This window comes from Chlorocebus sabaeus, chromosome 12 (genome assembly GCF_047675955.1).
Source record: "Chlorocebus sabaeus isolate Y175 chromosome 12, mChlSab1.0.hap1, whole genome shotgun sequence".
NCBI classification, from domain to species: Eukaryota; Metazoa; Chordata; class Mammalia; order Primates; family Cercopithecidae; genus Chlorocebus; species Chlorocebus sabaeus.
In genome coordinates, this window is record NC_132915.1 from 37,089,640 (window position 1) to 37,110,716 (window position 21,077).

Here is a 21,077-nt window from a genome sequence, read left to right on the forward strand (position 1 = left end):
TGAAGATTAAATAAGATAATGTATATAAACCTTATAACAGTACCTGGAATCTAGTAATTCCTCAAAAGAGTTAACACATTTTATTAAGAGCAATGATTCTCAAAGTATGGTCACTAGACCAGCATCAACATCACCTAGGAACTTGTTAGAAGTGCAAATTCTGGTGACTCAATCCAGATCTACTAAATCAAGAAACTCTCGGGGCAGAGTCCAGCAATCTGTATTTTAACGAGTCCTCCAAGTAATTCTAATCCTCTAAAGTTTAAGAAACAGTCTTATGTAAATGGTTTAATATTTCTGGGTTCTCATTATTTCCAACATGTAATACATTGCTGTGATCAACATATGATGCTCAGAATCTGCTCCTCTTTTTTTGGAAAGAGCACCTTAATTTTCCATTATGGAAATCACCTCTTCCCTATTCTCAGTCCATGTTGTTGGGTGGGGCCTATCCTATCTACTTCCAGCTTTGGAGTGGGTTTCAGGGCTAAGCCAATTAGTGTATCCCATCCGTCAGGCCACAACAATTACTTCAAGCATGGACCTTTGATCAGATTTAGGTCAATGAAAGCCAAGTCCAGGAATTTCATCAGCATCGTTGAGAAGATGAAAGCTCTTCACCATTGAAATTGCTAATAGAAGTACCTAAACCTAGAGTTAACATAAGAACAGAGGTTCTCAGAAGGGAGTCAGACAGAAAACTTTAGAGTCAAAGATGGATAGAAACCAGGTCCTAATGACATTGATTGAATCCTTAGACCTAGCCATGCCTGAATGTCTCCCCCTGGACTTTATAGATTAAAAAAAAAATTATACCTCTTCCACCTCTAGAACAAGTTTTCTTATTTTAAATGTCAGTTTTCTATTATTTAACATGAGACTTTATTAGTAAACTATCTCACGATATTTTTGTAAGTAGTAAGATGAATCATTGTATACAAAAATACTATCAATCTGGGCCATTAGAGAAACAGACAATAAGATAGAATTAGATGTGCAAGAGATTTACCAAAGGAAATGACTGTTTCGGAAAATGCATATGAAGTCAAGGGAAGATGGGAGAGCTGTCAGACCTGTACTGCAGTGAAGACCTGTACTATACTATTAATACTTGTGAAGGAGAAAGGGAAGGAAAGGAGGTTGTGGAGAAGAGCCCTAAACTGAGGCACAATTCTAAGAGAGACTCTGAACCAAAGTCATCTGCATGAGGAATCCCCTATCTTCGAAGAATGGACACACCTTAATATCACGCTCAGTGATTGGTTAGAAGCAGCCTGTGGGAAGTTTGGCCTCTGTGAGAAGGCAATGATGGATTTCAGAGCACAGCAGTTGAGGCCTAGATCAGTCATGCTCCTCACAGTCAGAGATCTGACAGACACATTTTCATGACCATGACAAATGCCTAGGGCAGTGTCTAGAGTTAGTAGGGCTTTGATAAAGGCTAATGTCATTTCCACCTAACCTATTCTTTTGAAAGCAAAACATCCTCAAAAACCTTGTACACCCCTACTATTCTTTGTTCTAATTATGAGTGCAACCTGGGTCTCTTTCAGCAGTCACATGTTCTAAATATTACAGACCAATAAAGCAAAATAAACTCTACTAGCCCAGCAAGGAGCAAGCTATTCAGCTCATCATTTATTGCAAATGCCACTCAGGTGTTGCCTTTAATGCATAACTGCCAAGCATACTGATTTTGTCAATATTACACTTGGACTAAAATCAGCATAGGTTAGCTCAAAGCATAAGCCACTCCAGCTCTCTCTTATTGTAATGGAGTGTAATTTTTACACACCTTAACCCCAATTTATCTTTCAATGACTCTGGAGTAAATAGTGGTTCATCAAGTCCAGTAACTTTTAGGGCTAGGAAATAGAGTTACAAATTCTTGGAACTGCATACTCAACAAGATCCAGCCAGGCCATTTTCTCTCATTCTTCCTTTCCTCGGGCCGAAGAGTTGAGGATTAGTAGTAGCCAGGTGAATCACAGATATTTGAATTTTTAAAAATGTAATTCAAATAAAATTTCTGAGGTTACCTAAAGTACTAAAGGAAGAAGAAAAATATGAATTACTATAATTGAAAAGAACATTGTAGACAGCATTTTTTTTTTTTCTTTTGAGACGGACTTTCACTCTTGTTGCCCAGGCTGGAGTTCAATGGTGTGATCTTGGCTCACTGCAACCTCCACCTCCTGGGTTCAAGCTATTTTCCTGCCTCAATCTCCTGAGTGGCTGGGATTACAGACATGCACCACCACACCCAACTAATTTTGTATTTTTAGTAGAGACGAGGTTTCTCCATGTTGGTCAGGATGGTCTTGAACTCCCGACCTCAGGTGATCCACCTGCCTCAGCCTCCCAAAGTCCTGGGATTACAAGCGTGAGCCACCACGCCCGGCCTTGTAGACAGCATGTTCTAACTCATTGACTAGTGGGAAAAATGATATACAAATAAGACTCTGATATTATATTATTCTTTATATATATTCATCAAGGATACCAGTTACTACTATACTAAAAATGTTAAAAGCCTGACAACTTAGGAGTAATGTTTTCTCAGTTGAGTGCACGTAATTCATGAGATAACATAATACCAATGAGGCATGATCTAACTGTATTAATATCTGAGGGAGGAGTCTCTCCAGTGCTTCACTCTGCAACATTAAGGGGTTTTCCCACCACATACCACATATCTTGGGTTTTTAATTCTCTCTGTTCTTTGATTTTGAAACCCCTATTCAAAACCTCTGTATGGTTGTTTTAGGTTGGGCGTGGGGCAAACCAATAACCTTTCCTCGGTTTTCTTTGTAACTTTCTTACTCATTTTCTTAGAGTTTCTAAAAGACTCATTCATTTTCCCTTTGTCCTTACTCACATGCTCCATCCTGTTATACATGACCTAGCTCTGACTATGGCAAATGCTGAGAGCTCCAGCATGTGAGCTGGAGTAAGCTACCATTTGGCCTAAGATAAGGAGAGCAACATCTGAATGCAGCCCTAGAGGAGAGGGGCCTGGGCATCCTAGATCAGCATGCTGGCTGGTGTTAATAATTGTATTCCAAAGGACAGAGACTAAAGCTGGATTCCAACATGAGACAGTCCTTTGCTGAAAAGAGCCAGAGAAGCAAGCCAAATCTGAGCCCATCAGCTTCTGGCAAGCCAATAAGCAATACCAAACCACAGGTCCTGTTGCAAAATGTAATCGAGATTTTAGAGCCAAGAGTTCGCAGTAGAGTAGAGATAGGGTTTGAGAGGCAGCAGGTGAGATACAAGCAAGGAAGATCTAGGGGGCTTGCCATGAGTGACTTAGGGTATCTCCAGCTTGTCACTATTCATTGATTAGTGTGTGGCACTTGAGTATTCGGGTTCCTTTAAAGGGCCAGAGCCAGTTTGTTGTATAGCAGAGGTGCCATGCTATCCCCATCTTAGGGTAAACCTTTAAGTCTAAATGATGTGGGGATAAATTCAAGTTCTGAACAAACTTGTTAATTCCAAGATATTTGATCTGAGGGAAATGGCTCATGATGCATTTTTAAAATTTCTGGGAAGATATGGTTTTTATTTTTAGTTGAAAGTCTTATCCATCAAGGAGAGTAAGAGTAATGCAACATTACTGGAGAGATTTCTAGAAGCTAAACCTATTCTGAAGCTGGCAGGGGGTTACCTTCAATGCTCTCTAGGTAGTGCAGTAGAGTGGTTTAAAGCATGAATTCTGGAACTAGTATGCCCAACTTTGAATCTCAGTTTTGCCCATTACTAACTGTGTGTACATTTAAATAAGTTTTCTAACCTCTTTATGCCCCAATTTTCACATCAGAAAAGTGAGAATAATAGTTGTACCTATGTCATGGGGTTGTTATGAGAATGTAATGAATGTAAAGTTCTTAAAACAGAGCCTAGCACGTAGTAACTATCTATTAGTGTTGGCTATTACTATTATTCACTTGTAGGCACTTGGGCATTTTAAGTGGAACCTAGACTCTTGGTTTTCAAACATTTTAAAAACAGCTAACTCTTTCTTAAAATTCAAACTTTCATGGGAAATTCAACATGTGAAATAAACAAACATGGTTCTTCTCCACTTGATACAGGAGATGGGGATACCCAAAACCCTGCCCACTCATCCCTCTGTAAAACTTCACAGAATTCAAAGGCTGTGAAGAGCACAGTTTGAAAACTCTGAATAAGAATTGTTCAAACCCTCCTTGCTAGTGCAAAATGTGCTATCATCTATCGGACTATCATTGGCTCTAGAAATGGAAGCTAGAATGCCGGGGTTAGTCTTAGACTCTTGGTGATGGACCTAGGACAGAATGGAACTCAAGTGACACGTGGCTATACTCAACTCATGTTGTAGTTGTGTAACACAAATAACCACCCACTACATAATTCCTTTCAAAATATGGCAAAGTACTTTTGCCAAAAGTTAATACAGAAGGGAAGATTGACCTTGATTTTCAGAAGAGTGCAGACACACACACACACACACACACACACACACAGTGACTTATTGATGAGATTGGCATGTGAACAGCATATCCATGCTGAGAACATGGGTAAAATATTTCCCTATGAACACATACATCTCTAATGCATAACCCCAAAATACAATTCATATTTTACAAGATTTGTGCTTTGCCAATGAAATATCAAGGTGTCAATGTTAGATTTCTCTGTTTATTCATAAAGTAGTAATAAATAATACTCTGTTGGACACTGAGAATACAAAGATGATGAAAATTGTTTAATCTCAAAGAATTCAGTGTCATAGGGAGAGACATATAAATGCAATACACATTTACAATTTGATGTAGTAAATGATAAAGAAGCTATAGAACACAGAAAAAGGATAAACCATGGGAAGAAGTAGGGAAATCTTCATGGAGGAGAAGTCATTGATGGTGGGAGCAAGAAACTGAGTAGAATTTTGCCAGGTGAAGAAAACAAAAGCTGGGGATATTTCACTGACAGAATAGCTGTGAATCGTTTGGAAGTCAGGGTCCTTGGGATTGTAAGAGTTAAGGCTGTAGATGGAAACTAATGGGGTTCACGAAATGATTTTACTTTATTTTGAACAGCAGGGAAATACTGAAGGAATTTAAACCAATTGATGATGTGATTAGACCCAGAAGTGGTAGAAAGAAATAATGGATGTGGAGCAGTAAGGGGCTTGGAGATCTGTTGAGAAGCTCTTGAAATGCAGTAAAGGGAATGTGTCAGACAAGACAGAACAGAGGTTGCTAAGCCAGATAGTATCCAGAGTTGCGTTTTGCATTGCTTGTACAGTGTTAGCTCATACAATGTTTTTAAAAATTCAAATTGTTGCCATATGATCAGATTTTTCATAAAAATCTGGATTTCCATAATTTTTTGCAAAATTAGAAGATGGCATGCAAACAGTTGGCTGGCGTTAGTAACAGTTGTTCCCTATAGATGTAGTGTGCATTTTCCTGGTTACTACAGTACCCAGCTCTCCTTCTTGTGTCTGTAACACTGGAGCAAAGTGTCAGTAGTCATATACCATTGCACATTTATGTCACCAGAGGGCATCTCACAAATGGAGTCTCTCCTGAACCTATAATCAGTTGCTGTCCTTACTGGAAAATTCACCTTCTAATGAATTGGGGATGATGGTTCTCACTACTGAAAGCTATAGCATTTCCCTGGGATCTCTTGATTTTCAATGTATCTGTGAGTTTTGCTTCCTTAAGTATGGCTTAAATCTGATGTTGAAGTGGTTTGGTGTTGGATGTAAGGGACCTTCTTGCAAAAAAGTATTGCATTTCCCATTGTGTAGCAAATTAAGCGATAGATGGGTGCTTATAGCAGGCCAGCTGCAGATCTCGGCACCATGGGGGATACCAGAGATATGAGACAAATTACCATCTGTATTAGTCCTGTTTGCCCTGCCATAAAGGAGTACCTGAGATTGGATAATTTATTTTAAAAAGAGGTTTATTTAGCTCACAGTTCAGTAGGCTGTACAAGAGGCATGGTGCCAGCATCTGGAAGTTTTCAATCATAGTGGAAAGCGAAGGGGGAGCCAGCATGTCACATGGCGAGGCAGCGAGCAAGAGAGAGAAGAGGTGGGATGGAGGTCCCAGGTTCTTTTTAACAACCAGATCTCCTATAATGTAATAGAGCCAGAACTCACTCATTACTGCAGGGAGGTCACCAAACCATTCATGAGGGATCTACCCCTATGACCCAAACACCTCCCAGTGGGCCCCACCTCCAACACTGAGGATCACATTTCAACATGAGACTTGGAGGGGACAAACATCCAAACTATATCACCATCCCTCACAGAAATTCACAATCTAATTAGAAGGCATTTCCAATCTACTAGCTGAAGCTACCTCTTACTTGTCAGTCTTGCACCTCTACACTCTTGATAAATGCTTTCTAATCAGCAGAGTACCATCTAGTTCACTGAAGCAACTATCTCCCCAATGGCACCCTGAGGCCTGAAAAAGTTTCTATAGCTCTGAAAGGGGTGGAAGCTGCAAATGGAGAGCAGCATCTGAACTGGATCAGTGTAGTCTATTCACACTTGGACTATTCTGTTGGTTGCAGCATCCCAGGGTGTTTGTTGTAAATGGGGTGGAGGGGGGATTCCTTTGAGCCTGTGGGAAGTTTGAGCAGCAAGCAACCAGTCACCTATCCCTGTGAGCAAGATCAGAATTGCTAAGTTTAAAAAAAATTATCTGTCTTCTAAATTATGGGTTTAGAAGATGATACAACACAGTTGTTAGTGTCTTGTTTTTCCTAATGTTCTACAAATTTATACATCTTCTGAGAATACAAATACTCTCACCAGAAATAAGAATAAATTATGGCAATAAATCTATTATATAGTGACCTAATAAGAAAAGTGATAACCTCTTAAAATGTCACACAGTGGCATTTAATTTACATTTAAAAGGCAGTTACTATGAGTAATTATAACGTAATTAAATATTGATTATTCTAAGAACTCTGTTGTGATTTAGGATCTATGTAGAGAAGAGTAAATCTGGGTGGTTTGAAATAAACTCAAAATGACATTAGTAACTACTGTGTAATTACATTTTATGGTTATTAAATGTGACTAAACAAGCTAAATATTTATGAAGAACAAGTCAAATATTACGATAAGATATCAACATTGGTTTTTCAGTACCTATTCTTATTATATGTCTATTTTGCCAAGTAGCTACTAAATGTTTAAACTTTCCTAAATTTTGCATTTTTTTTTTTTTTTTTTTTAACTATCAGCTCACTCTCAGTTCTTTCTGTGAATGTTATTTAGAAGATAAATTTCATGTATTTTTGGGTATTGTATTAGGGTTCTCCAGAGGGACAGGACTAACAGGATAGATATATATATGAAGGGGAGTTTATTAAGGAGTATTGACTCACGCGATCACAAGGTGAAGTCTCACAATAGGCCGTCTGCAAGCTGAGGAGCAAAGAAGCCAGTCCGAGTCCCCAAACCTCAAAACCTCAAAAGTAGAGAAGCCAATAGTGCAGCCTTTAGTCTGTGGCCAAAGACCTGAGAGCCCCTGACAAATCAGTGGTGTAAGTTGTTAAAGCAAACTAACTATGGCCCGAGAAGGACTCTATGCTTCTATATTTGAGGCCTTGTGGATGAACTGTAACCTAGCTTAATAGTCAGATAAAATTGAAAACCTAACTCAATAGTATGCACCTGTAACAATAGCTGAGTGTTGGCCAATCCCAGCAGCCATACTTCAACCACTCAAAGTACATTCAAATAAGGCAAATGACGAGCTGTAACCAATTTCGCTGTTTCTCTACCTCGCTTCTGATTCCTGTATGTCACTTTACCTCCTTTTTGTCTATAAATGTGTTCTGACCACGAGGCACCCCTGGAGTCGCTGTGAATCTGCTCTGATTCTGGGGGCTGCCCGAATCACGAATCGTTCATTACTCAATTAAACTCCTTTAAATTTAATTCAGCTGAAGTTTTTCTTTTACCAGATGGTGTCAGAAGCGGGATCCGAAGTGAAGCTTCTAGCCTCCCCAGGAGTGCTGAGTGAACTTGCAAGGTACCTGCAGCACTCACTTGTGTCCTTTGATCTCTCAGAGCAGCTGGGACTCATGGGTAAGCTCCCCCTCCGGTTTTGGAGCTCCATGGATTCGTGTTTTGAGCTCTCCGAGTTTCTTTGAGCAAATTTCTGACCCAAACTGGGTTTGGAGTCACAACAGAAACTGCACTGGGTCCAGGAAGGGATTTGATCCAGGAATTAGCTGGCTTGGATCCAGTTAGAGGCCTCTTACATCTGACTGGGCCAGAAAGGAACTGGTAGTAAGCAGCACTATGGCAGGGGTTATAAAATGCACGGGGATTTTTGTGTTCTACTCTTTTGTTTCATTTTTCTTGCCCTATTAAGTAGGAAAAAAATCACTGGCTAAGTTAATCAAGAGAACCTGAGAGTAAGGCCAATATTTTAGGTAAAAAATGGGATCCTTAATTTCTGTGAAACTGAGTTTCTTCTGGCTTATAGACCTGGGAGATAGCGAAGTCTTATAGAATCTTATAAAATCTTACTAAAGATAGAATGTTCTGAATGAACAACAATGCACTGAAGTACATTTAAAAATGAGGGTTCTCTGTAAAGTTCCTTTGAGCTAAGAACAGGTTTGGCACTACAGGATGTCAACTGCTTATGCTCTCTGGAATAATCTGCCTTGCATCCTTTGCTAACGGCTATGGGTGACAGGATTAGGCATGTATAGGATCACGGGACATGGGGAGCTTTTTCCTGCCTAAAAGGGAAATGAGAGCTGATGAGACTGCTGGAAAAGATCCCTTTGCTAGCGAGAAGCAGCCACTTGAACTTTTCAGTGTCGCTGCAATGGGTGGGTCTTTCTGTGGCCTCCCTGGTCATTTCGCCTTCCCCACTTGGCCATAGGCAATGCTTTCTCTCTCCTTTCCCTTTCTCATCTTTTCTATTACCCAGGGCAACCATCTTGCCCAGAGACCACATGTGGAAACTTCTAGTTGGAGGTTGGAATAAAGATGACGGGGCCCATCTGAGGGCAAATTTAAGCCTTGCCCATTTGATATTGGGTGCTAAGCAGAGTGGCCAATGTCTATGTTTTATCACATGTATTTTACTCTGACCAGAACGAAAAAAAAGATAATTTTCATTTATGATGCGGATTGGCCCCCAGCGCGATGGTGTGGCAAGCTGAGTCACGCGGGCTGCTCAGGGAAAGAGAACCCAGAAACCTGGCATGCCTGCAAAATGGTAAGAATTTCTTACCAGTCAGATTTCTGGCTTCTGTCTCTCTGTGCAAATGGTTGAATGGTAAAAATCATTGTTTATCTCTTCTGTAAAGTTTTGATTAATGTAAAAAAGAATTCTGAGGCTAGTCTTAAACTGATGTATTTGTGCTATGAATTAGTTTTTCTGTGTCAAGGGGTACCTTAAGGTAAAACATGGGCTTAGGACCCCATAAGCTCCCTGCTCAAGGCAGCCCTGCAAGCTGGTCAATAACAAATTTTCCTGCAGGTCCCTGAAACAAAAAAAAACTGGGTAGGGTCTCCATCTTGTTTTATGTCCTTGGGAGTTTGACCTTGTGTGGTAGTACTTTTGGTCTCCGCCTTCTGGGGAACAGGAATTTTAGGGTTTATGTCATAGTTAGTGCTAAAAATTATCTTGAGTAGTTAAAAGCCTTTACAAGCTCAAAATTAGCTACTCTAGACTTCTTCTGAGATGTACACTGGAGGTTGCCATGTCCTGTGGGTCAGTAGCTAAGTTTTGCCCTTTCACAATGGTGGTCTGGATTTGATTCCCTGCTTCGGAAGTAAGTCCTTTCTGGTTTTATATCAACGTGACATTCTTTAGTCTCTTCTCTTCCATGGACTCTCTTAAATTTTCCTTTCCGTGAGCACCTGGGAGGTTACCTTTGGTAAAGTTTAAAAGCCAGAAGTATCGGCCATTTGGCCTGGCTAAAATCAGGTAATAAGAAATTTTAAAAGGACTTCGTTAAAGAGTGCTATGGTTAAGAGTCAGCTTAATTAAAAGCAGATATTCAAGCTCTAACAGCCTGGACTCCTTGGTAAAAACAGGAGGCACCAGAAACCCCTTTCTTGGCCCTGTTCTTCCAAGGACTCTACCATAAAGCAAATAACCAATTAAGAAACTTAAAAACTGACAAATGAAAAATCTCACAACTACTGTAGTAATCTTCTTCTGTCTTGTCTATATAATTATGTATGTATTGTGATGTTGATATAAAAGAGCTCTAATTAATTGGCTTAAACAAAAATAAGCACTTACATCAAATATTTTGAAAGCAAGATAAAGAGTGTAATGCCTTTCAGTTCATGTGACTTAAGTAATCTTTGGGAAACCAAGATAGTTTTAAAAATTATTGGCAAAATAAAGACATTTGGTCTAAATTATGCGGGTCAGATATTAAGTTTACTAAATGCTTTAAGGTCATAAACTGCTTCTTAGGCTTTTGAAAATTGTTCCATTTACCTACGTTGGAGACATTAGATTCTAGGTAAGGCCTGGGGACAGGTGGAGTTAGCCATACCTGCTAGCTATGCTGGAGAGTCAGTCCTTGTCTGTACTTCTGCCTGGTATGTCCTAGGCTAGACTCCACACCTAGTACACAATTAAAATCACTTACTTACCAAGGTTTTTACCAAAAGGAAAGGTTGCTAAAAGTTAATATTGTCATATGTAATTGAGACTACTGAAAAAATAAGTTTACATACAAGGTATGTAAGGAGAATAAAATGCGTTTTGATTATAAGATTATAAGAAGGTAAGGGAAAGTAAATTTTGCCTACATTAGAGGATTAACGGATTGTTTTAAATTAACTAAAGCTAAAGATTTGAACAAGTTGTGAGAGGTTTACAAAAATTAACCGTAAGAGATTCTGTGTGAGAACATATTGGCAAAAGTTAAAATGGCATTGTTCAGCTTTTTTCCCACATAAATTGGACATTGGAATAAAAGCACAAGAGCGTTTTCTTAGAACATAGTTTTGTTCTGAGAAAAAAATTGTAAAGGGCAATAAAAGGTTTATAAAAATCTTACCTTATGGTCAAACTAATTAAAACTGAATAGATTTATAAAATGTTAAAACTAGCTTTAATGTTAAAATACACTAATGGAAACATAAAATTTGTTTTTCTCTTTTAAAAAGGATTTTTATGTAATATTAAAATATAATTAAAGATTTTTGTTTACCTTTTAAGTAAACTACAAAAGCAAAAGAGGAAGAAAAGAAAGAAAGGAGACAGAGTCTGCTGTCCTCATGCTATCTTCATTGGGTCTTGTTTGGAAAGCTAAGTCTCCTCTCTATCAAAATAATGTTTTTTTCCTTTTAAAAATTTTCAACTTATCATTTTGGCTAAATGAATGACTTATGGTAACCTAAGATTCTATTCTGTAATATACAATGTTTTAAACCTTTGGTATTTAACAAACCTTTCAAAATCAAGCTCTAGATTATTATGCTAAATCAGCCAACACTAAAATTGTTTAAATGAACAATTTGAATGTATTCCATGGTCTGATTCAAATTACCTATGATAACCCATTAGTTATTAGTGTTATGCACCTACCTTGGAGAAAAAACTGGTATTCAAGAGGACATAAGTCCAATGTTAAGCATGGACTCATGAAGAACCAGGGCGGCTACCTTGTCCTTCCTGAGTCCTTAAAGCTTTTGTTACCAAAGGTTCTGCATTCCATGACTCGTCATAGGAAAGATAAAATAATCTAAGTTGAATATATTGATGTGGTGACTTATAAATTGTGGAAATAGTTTAAAACCAATATTTGGTTCCATGTTCCTAGAAAGACAATCAAAGCTTCAGGTTCATTTTGCTACCTGATGGGCCATTTAAACGTTTATAAAGGGATTTCATTCAATTTTCATTTTCTTCTTTTTTTTTTTTAATTATTATACTTTAAGTTCTAGGGTACATGTGCACAACATGCAGGTTTGTTACATATGTATACATGTGCCATGTTGGTGTGCTGCACCCATTAACTCATCATTTACATTAGGTGTATCTCCTAATGCTATCCCTCCCCCCTCCCCCCACCAACAATAGGCCCTGGTGTGTGATGTTCCCCTTCCTGTGTCGAAGTGATCTCATTGTTCAGTTCCCACCTATGAGTGAGAACATGTGGTGTTTGGTTTTCTGTTCTTGCGATAGTTTGCTGAGAATGATGGTTTCCAGCTGCATCCATGTCCCTACAAAGGACATGAACTCATCCTTTTTTATGGCTGCATAGTATTCCATGGTGTATATGTGCCACATTTCCTTAATCCAGTCTGTCATGGATGGACATTTGGGTTGGTTCCAAGTCTTTGCTATTGTGAATAGTGCCACAATAAACGTACGTGTGCATGTGTCCTTATAGCAGCATGATTTATAATCCTTTGGGTATATACCTAGTAATGGGATGTCTGGGTCAAATGGTATTTCTAGTTCTAGATCCTTCAGGAATCGCCACACTGTCTTCCACAATGGTTGAACTAGTTTACAGTCCCACCAACAGTGTAAAAGTGTTCCTATTTCTCCACATCCTCTCCAGCACCTGTTTTTTCCTGATTTTTCAATGATTGCCATTCTAACTGGTGTGAGATGGTATCTCATTGTGGTTTTGATTTGCATTTCTCTGATGGCAAGTGATGATGAGCATTTTTTCGTGTGTCTGTTGGCTGTATGAATGTCTTCTTTTGAGAAGTGGCTGTTCATATCCTTTGCCCACTTTTTGATGGGGTTGTTTGTTTTTTTCTTGTAAATTTGATTGAGTTCTTTGTAGGTTCTGGATATTAGCCCTTTGTCAGATGAGTAGATTGCAAAATTTTTCTCCCATTCTGTAGGTTGCCTATTCACTCTGATGGTAGTTTCTTTTGCTGTGCAGAAGCTCTTTAGTTTAATTAGATCCCATTTGTCAATTTTGGCTTTTGTTGCCATTGCTTTTGGTGTTTTAGACATGTCCTTGCCCATTCCTGTGTCCTGAATGGTTTTACCTAGGTTTTCTTCTAGGGTTTTTATGGTTTTAGGTCTAACATTTAAGTCTCTAATCCATCTTGAATTAATTTTCATATAAGGAGTAAGGAAAGGATCCAGTTTCAGCTTTCTACTTATGGCTAGCCAATTTTCCCAGTACCATTTATTAAACAGGGAATCCTTTCCCCATTTCTTGTTTTTGTCAGGTTTGTTTTCTGGTTGTATAAAAGCTTTCCCATGCAAGAGGGCTGATGTTATAACAGTAGAGTATTATGCTACAGTATATATTCACCAGGCTAAAGAAATCTTTTTGGCCAGTCGCAGTGGCTCACACCTGTAATCCCAGCACTTTGGGAGGCCGAGGCGGGCAGATCACGAGGTCAGGAGATCGAGACCATCCTGGCTAACATGGTGAAACCCCATCTCTACTAAAAATACAAAAAATTAGCCGGGTGTGGTGGCGGGCGCCTGGAGTCCCAGCTACTCAGGAGGCTGAGGCAGGAGAATGGTGTGAACCTGGGAGGCGGAGCTTGCAGTGAGCCAAGATCGTGCCACTCCACTTGACAGAGTGAGACTCCATCTCAAAAAAAAAAAGAAATCTTTTTATGTTTCACTGAGGACAATCCCTTCACAATCTAAAACTCAAAGATTGGGTCTTCTGAGAACATCAGAGAAAGACTGTCCTTGCCATCCACACTACAGCAAAACTTTGGAGACTCGAACCTTGGGTTCATAATCTCACAACTGAGAAAGGTCCCTCCACATTCCTGGAACTTAAGGAAAACTAACCAGGAAAGTTTCTTAAGAGAAGAAGATAGCATCCTTGATGTGAACAGCTTTTCCCAAGATCACAGATCAAAACATCTACTATCATGAGACTCTTATCTTTGAATATTTTTTTCTTTGTTTATGCCTCTGTGAGCAATTTATAAGGTATACTTTTATTTGTGAAGGATTTTACAGCCAGCCTTATACTTGAATAACCTTATACTTTAATAGATAAAAGATGAAGGCCCAATATAAGTAATAAATTTTAGTGGTACATATGTTGCCCCATAGTCAGTCAAAACTTCTCTTATCCCATATCATGGATTAAAGAGAACATTGCCAGGAGGCCTTCACTCTTCTAGAAGGACATCATTTGTTAGGTCTTTTTTCAGTAGTTTAGAGTAAAACAGGCAATGATGAGAAATGTCTGCCTCATAATAGGCTCTACAGCAAATTCTACTTTAAGGGCTATCCTTACACAACAGACTTTAAATTCTCTTGTGAAAGTTATGCTAAATATTATAATTGACCAAACAGGAAAGTACCTGTGCAGCTGCTGACACTTGTGGCCTATAGAGAAATGCATCAAATGTAGATTATAAAAATTCAGTTGTAGTGGATTCATGAAAAGACCACTTAGTCAAGCAAGTAGACTCTTCATCTAGCTCATTCTTTAATATATTTAATTTTACATGGTTTGGTTTATGGGGACCCTGGGTAAGGAGCATACTCCAAACTCTTGGTATTATCTTCCTGATAGCTATAATAATAGTCTCCCTGGTGTGCTGGATTTGTAGCCAAGCAGCAGGATGGGGTCAATGGATAGACAATTGGTAAGAGGAAACGTCAGAGATGAGGGAGATTATTGCTAGACTGACTCAACAGAATTCTTGCTGAAGGCAACCCAAGGTGATAGGATACTGAGGGTGGAGAATGAGAACAGGTACCAAAGGTTGGAGATTCTTACTAAACTGGCTTAGCAAGGTTCTTGCTCAAACTGGATTCAACAGAGAGGGAAGGCCAAGGTCAGGCCTGTAGAGCAGGGGATTCAGAGGAGCCTGACTCAAGTTTGGTCAAAAGAGAGAGTCTGTCACACCGTCCATTTTTCTGTCACCCATTTGTGCATCCAAATGACTATTTATTCAACAAGCCATTATGACCAATTCTCCATAAGATTGTGAAAATTTTGGTCTTTTGACTTCTTTACTAGAAATCCAATTCTGTTAATGCTGCAGCCTAGCTAGGTATGTTGATGGAACTGAGAATCCTATCAGAAGCTGATGTAAAGTGTACCTACCACAGATAAATCTATGCTCCTTGTTTTTGGTCTCTTTCTCTGGTATAGAAAAGCAGTACTTACAGCCTGATACAATAGATATCATCAGGGCATTGCCTCTTTTGGCTTGGCCCCCCCCCAACCCCCAAGCAATTTAAACAGGGAGTCATCTTGCCCCCAAAAAGCAAAAGAAATAATCAAATAAGGACTGAGAACCACAAAGAGCCAAAAATGGAAGAGTATTATTAAACTATTGTGCACCTGACATCTGAAAAATCACTAACAGCAACATCTTTAAAAAAAAAAATACACTAATTATGAGCAGATATACCTTTAGGTTCAATCTCTTCTGGGATTCAGAGGACAAAATAAACAAAGAATGAACTGTTATTTAATCTTTTATTGAACCTGTAATATGTATCCAGCACCGTGTCTATATTTCACATGTTTTATTTCTCTCAAATTTGAATCCATGCAACAACCATCTGCCATAGGGACTATTATTATTTTCACTTTACAGATGAGTTTACTGAGGTTGGGAGTGGTTAACTTGTCTATGATGATGGGGTAGTAAGCGTGAGAATCCACTTTCAAACTTTGGTCTGTTTCCATCAAAAACTTTCTCTTTTCCTTTCTATGATCCTGCTCCTGTTTTGCAACTCTATGCCCATTAAATTTAAGATTTGCCTCTTTTTATTTAAAGAGATATGCTTTTAAAACTTTTGTTTAAATCAAACATTAGTGGGACTTATAATATTTTAAATAAACTTTGATGGAGAGAAGGGATGCTACTTAAAATAATCCTAAAATTACACTTGCTACAAATCAAAAAATCTTTTGATGATGTGCATGATTATCCTTATTTATGTTTTTTTTACTCCAAATTTTAGCATTCTAATGTTCTAAAAGTGGGATATACTTGTAAAGGCCTTACTATGGGCTATCTTGTGTCAAATATCTAATTTTAAAAATTAACTTGTTTTCTTAGAATTTTTTAATAGTTTGTGAGCATTATAGAATGTAAAAATAATCCATTAAGTGACAATTTTGAGCACTATTTATAAGGTGATGTTATGATAGGTATTTTACATATGTCATTTTCATCCTCATAATAGATCGTGAAGTAGCAGTAATAAACTCCTGTTTTATTTACGTAGAAGCGAAATGCAGAAAAATTTAGTAACTTGCTCCAAAGTCACTGGTCTATTAACGAACATGCCTGGGATTTATTCTTATGTCTGTCACAGGTAAACCATGTCTTGTTCCCTCACGGAAGCCTGTTTTTCTAACATAGTTTATAGGGGTTGCTAAGAGAAACACACAAACTGATTGGTTGTGATTTAATTAACACTAAGCACTCATGGTATTTCATTGATTCTAACATTTTCACTTTTTTATATTTCAATATTTCTAAAATTGGTGTATATCTGAATCAATAGCATCATAATATTGCATCATATTTTTACTAGTAGTAATTTTCCTTTCTTTAATGATACATTAAATGATCGTATGTCTTCCAATAAATGGCATCTTAATTCAATTAAATATGTACATATATGTTTATTGAATATAATGCAATTTTTTGTAATTAAAGATGTATTACTTGTCCCTTCTTCTAAGCTCACTGAATTTTACTAGCACTCACACCAAGACTTAGTTTTTCAAGGCATTTATTCTTGTAACTCTTCCTCACTTCTGCCTCAATCCTACCATATTCTTCTCTTATTTAATGATGGTTATATACTTACTGTGGTTAGATTTCTAAAAGAGAAGTTTTTGAACATTAAAAAGTTAGATTGAGGGCAGGCGCAGTGGCTCACGTCTGTAATCCCAGCACTTAGGGAGGGCAAGGCGGGCAGATCACCTGAGGCCAGGAGTTCGAGACCAGCCTGGCCAACATGGTGAAATCCCATCTCTACTAAAAATACAAACATTAGCCAGGTGTGGTAGAAGGCACCTGTAATCCCAGCTACTCAGAGGGCTGAGGCAGGTGAATTGCTTGAACCCAGGAGGTGGAGGTTGCAGTGAGCTAAGATCGTGCCACTGTATTCCAGTCTGGGCAACAGAGGAGGACTCTGTCTCAGAGTGGGGAATAAAAAGGTTGGATTGAAATAAAACATTAAGTGATATGCAAATATTATCAGGTCTCCTAGATGTTGTTAAGTGTTGATGTTAAAATATAATATATGAGGAAAAGAGCTAAATACTTACTTGCTGATCTATTGCCATGACTTTAGTTCAATTTGTCTTAAAATTAATCTCCTCTTTCTGCTTATCTTTCCAAAACAATTCCCCTCCCCAAATTGGTAAGACTGCTATATGCTGAGAATTTTCCAGTTGTATCTCTCTTCCTAAAACCTTAAGTCTTAGTCATTGTACCTGCTCTCAAAGACCTCCATAGTCATCTGGGATGTGTCACCTTTTAATTCTTACCTCCCACTACTCCTCGACACAATCTCAACAACTTCTTTTTCTTATATTCCTATCAAAATCTTTTAAGATTGAGAGCTCAATCTTGCCTCTGTAACTCATTGGCTGTTTACATTTGTACAAATCACTTAACCCTCTTGAGTTTCAGATTCTTAATCTGTAAAATTGAGAGACAGGATGCAGTTCATGGATGTGGAGGTGCCTGAGATATCACTAAGTTTCTTTCCAGTCTGAGACTTTTTTTTTCTTTCAGTTCTATGTTACATCCCATGTCCTTCATGATGCCTTCCCCAACCATAATAGTACATACTAACTTCACTTCTGTGAACTCTTACACCACTTGCAGCCTATGCTACTCAATCTGTTACTGAGATATGGATTGTCTTAGACCATTCTCTTTTGTTCTATAAAGTTTCAGCATTCTCTTTCTAAATGGACCATAAGTTTCTCTAGGGCAGGAACCATGATTTAGGATCCTTTGATGTGACACTTGAGTCAAAAACCTTAAAATAGTAATGGGCTCAGGGAAGAAGCTATGTACTTTTGATGGATGATCGACTAAAAAATAAAATAATTCCCATGTACCAAACTATGTGAGCTGAAACAATCCTGTTCATCTATCTAGACTCCGATAAGACATTATCTCCTCTGTAGAACTATGTTTTGTTCATCTTTTCATTCCCAGCACCTAGCACACAGCAAGTGGTCAATAAATATTGGTTGAGAGAATGAATGAGTGAATGTCCTCTGCTTTGAGAGCTTTTATTAGCCATTTGGTTTATTGAAAAGAGTTTATTTTCTTAATTCATGCACCAGCAAAACACCTTTCAAGTCTCAGGTTTTCATCCAAAGATTTAAATACTCTCTTTCAAAGTATTTTAATCTGCATAAGCTTTTGTTATTATTATTATGATTATGCCATGTAGTCCAATACATTGTTTTCTCAATACAGTCTCTGTACTAAGAAAACACTTGCCCTTGTCTAATCACATCTGCAAGTAAGCAAATATTGGCAAAAACTCATAAAATCGTATTGTTCCCTTTGGGTAAATGATGTCAAACTTAGGGGCCACTGTTGCCATTTATACATATGAATCACAAATTTACATTGCCTCTGGACATCATAAATGGCCTGTGTCATAAAATGTGAGTAAAGACTCTGCTTCCTCTGTTACAAGAAGGGTCAGCATGAATAATCAACTCAAAACAAGCCCTTAAAATCATTTTAATGTTAAAGGTTGCTTATTACAGCTCAAGTCCTGAGAGTAACACGCAATTTTTACTTATTTAGTTCAATTCCATAGGTTTTGGTTGCTTGCAAAAATCATACTGTGCAGTAAGGAAAGCTAAAATGGCTTTTCTGAATGATAGTCATATCAATTATGATTCTTGATTGCAAGCAACAGAAATAGTCTTTGTCTAGTAAAAGGGAATTTATTACCTCAGAATGGAGGGTTCACAGGGTATCTGGGATGCTGGAGGATGGGATTGAGGACAGATGGGAACCAGCAAAACTCAACAAAACAGAAGGTAGAAACCCCTGCTGTTGTCTTATTACCTTAATTGTCTGGAAGGGCACCACTGACGCCATTGCTGAAATGAATGTGCTTGAGTCACTTGCTCAAAACTTTTCCTGGTTCTTGCATGTAAGAGATTTGTTTAGAATTTTTCACCCTACAAAATTACATACAATGAAGGTATGTATGTAAAGGTATTATCCCAGTACAAATCAAGGTGCTGTTATAAAGGAGAATGCATATTGAGTAGCCCCAAAGTGTCAAAAATTTACCACAGTAAGTGCTCAGAAATACAGGCTTGTGTTTGTTCAGTGCATCATTCATTCGGTCAATAGACTAACATAATGCATGTCTACTGTTAGCTACTGGGTAGAGAGCTTGACATATGACCTTGAAGAAGATACTATCTAGTGTCTAGGAGAACCCTGTAAAGAAACAAGTGTGATTACAGTCACAATTATTCATTAGTAAAATGATAAGGAAACTCGGAGAACAAGTGTAATGAAAGGCCATGAAGGGGAGGAAAAAGAGTCTTGGGCGTGGAGTTTTCGAAGCTGGGTTTAATTCTCTGTTCTAGTACCTAACAGTTCTAAAGCTTTGAAAAGGTCACTTATCATCTCCATTCAGTGTCTTCATCAGTGAAATGAGAAGAATGAATAGTCTTTGTAGGATTGGGAGAGATAAATGAGATTGCATATATTTAAATGTTTAGCATTTACCAGGTATTTGATAGGTGGTCATTGATTCATTCATGTATTCATTCATTCACAAAATCGAAAGTAACTCACTTAGCCTGGGCTCTACCAAGAAGGTGACATAGAAAATACATCTTTAAGAATGAGTAGGTATCCCCTGGGTTAGAATGAAAGGGCATTCTGGCAAATTCAAAGGTGAAGAAGTGATAAGGGCATCAGAATGTCTTGAGGAGTGGCAAGATCAGCAAAGACCGACAGTGGACATTTAGGGCCATGTCAGGCAATGAGAGGAGAGTGATAGAGAAGGGATAGCTGATAAAAGGTGTTGTGCAATGTTAAAGAGTTTGAATTTCACCCAGTAGTCCGTGCTTTTCAAAATGTGTTCCCTGTGCTTCCTACATCTAATTCACCAGGAGCACACTTAGAAATGCAGATTCTGGGGCCCTAATCCAGACTTATTGAAACAGAATCTCTGAGAGTAGCACATGCGCAATCCACAGTTTTCACAATCTCTCTGAGGGATTTTAAGGCACTTTGCTGTATGAGAAACCCTGTTAAGGTAATAGAGAGCCAAGGAGAGTATTTAAGTGGGTAATCATGAGGAAACCAGACTTTTGGATTCCATGCACTGGATTTCTTTTACTTTAAGACTTCAGAGTGAATTTTATCCATCTGGGTAGGATTTTGATATTGTTGAACTAAACTTAACACATATGAGACAGAATCCCAGCTCAAATAATAGTATTCTCTTTTTACAGCCAAGAATCAGCCTAGACTATGGAATAATTCTGTGGCAAATAAAACAGAACAAGATGGCTGACAATAAAAATGAATGATTTCAAAAAGCATTTAACACTCAAGGAGATGGAGCCAAGAGGAGAAGTATGCTTTTGAAAAGGGGATAGAGGTGGGAGAAGGGTGGGGGGACAGCATAAATTTACAGAGTTATGGTAAATGTCACAGAGAATTCAACAATTTTCTTTGCAGAATTTAGAAAATGAGTGTGCATAATTCCAACTGGTTGCTATCACAGGGAATTTGAAAAGCACCCCAAGGCGATTCAGAGAGCTGCTTTTACGTTCAAGCAGAATGAAATAAAACATCCATATTTCAACTAAACACACACACACACACACACATAGCCTCTCACTCCATGGCTGCATGCACAAAGCATTTAATCACAAAAATATATTGTTAGGTTGAAAGTACAGCAGGTAGGATTGCTTTCCGAATGCCCTCTATCTATTTAAACAGGCCCCAAAGGCAGGACTGCAGATGTTGAGCCAAAATCATCAACAAGCTTCAATTCAACCTCAGACCTTTTTGGGGGGAACTGAATAGATAAAAAAAAAAAAAGTCTATTCCTTGTTGTTCTGATTTAAAACCTTAA

At 38.2% G+C, this 21,077-nt stretch overlaps 1 long non-coding RNA gene across 1 annotated transcript in view; it reads left to right on the forward strand.

Annotated features, from left to right (window-relative positions):
- Positions 1–21,077, forward strand: part of LOC140713045 (uncharacterized) — a 290,028-nt gene that overhangs the window by 14,900 nt on the left and 254,051 nt on the right. The window contains exon 2 of the long non-coding RNA XR_012094927.1: positions 7,987–8,054. This is a non-coding gene — a long non-coding RNA (uncharacterized lncRNA). The remainder of the gene's footprint in view (positions 1–7,986; positions 8,055–21,077) is intronic.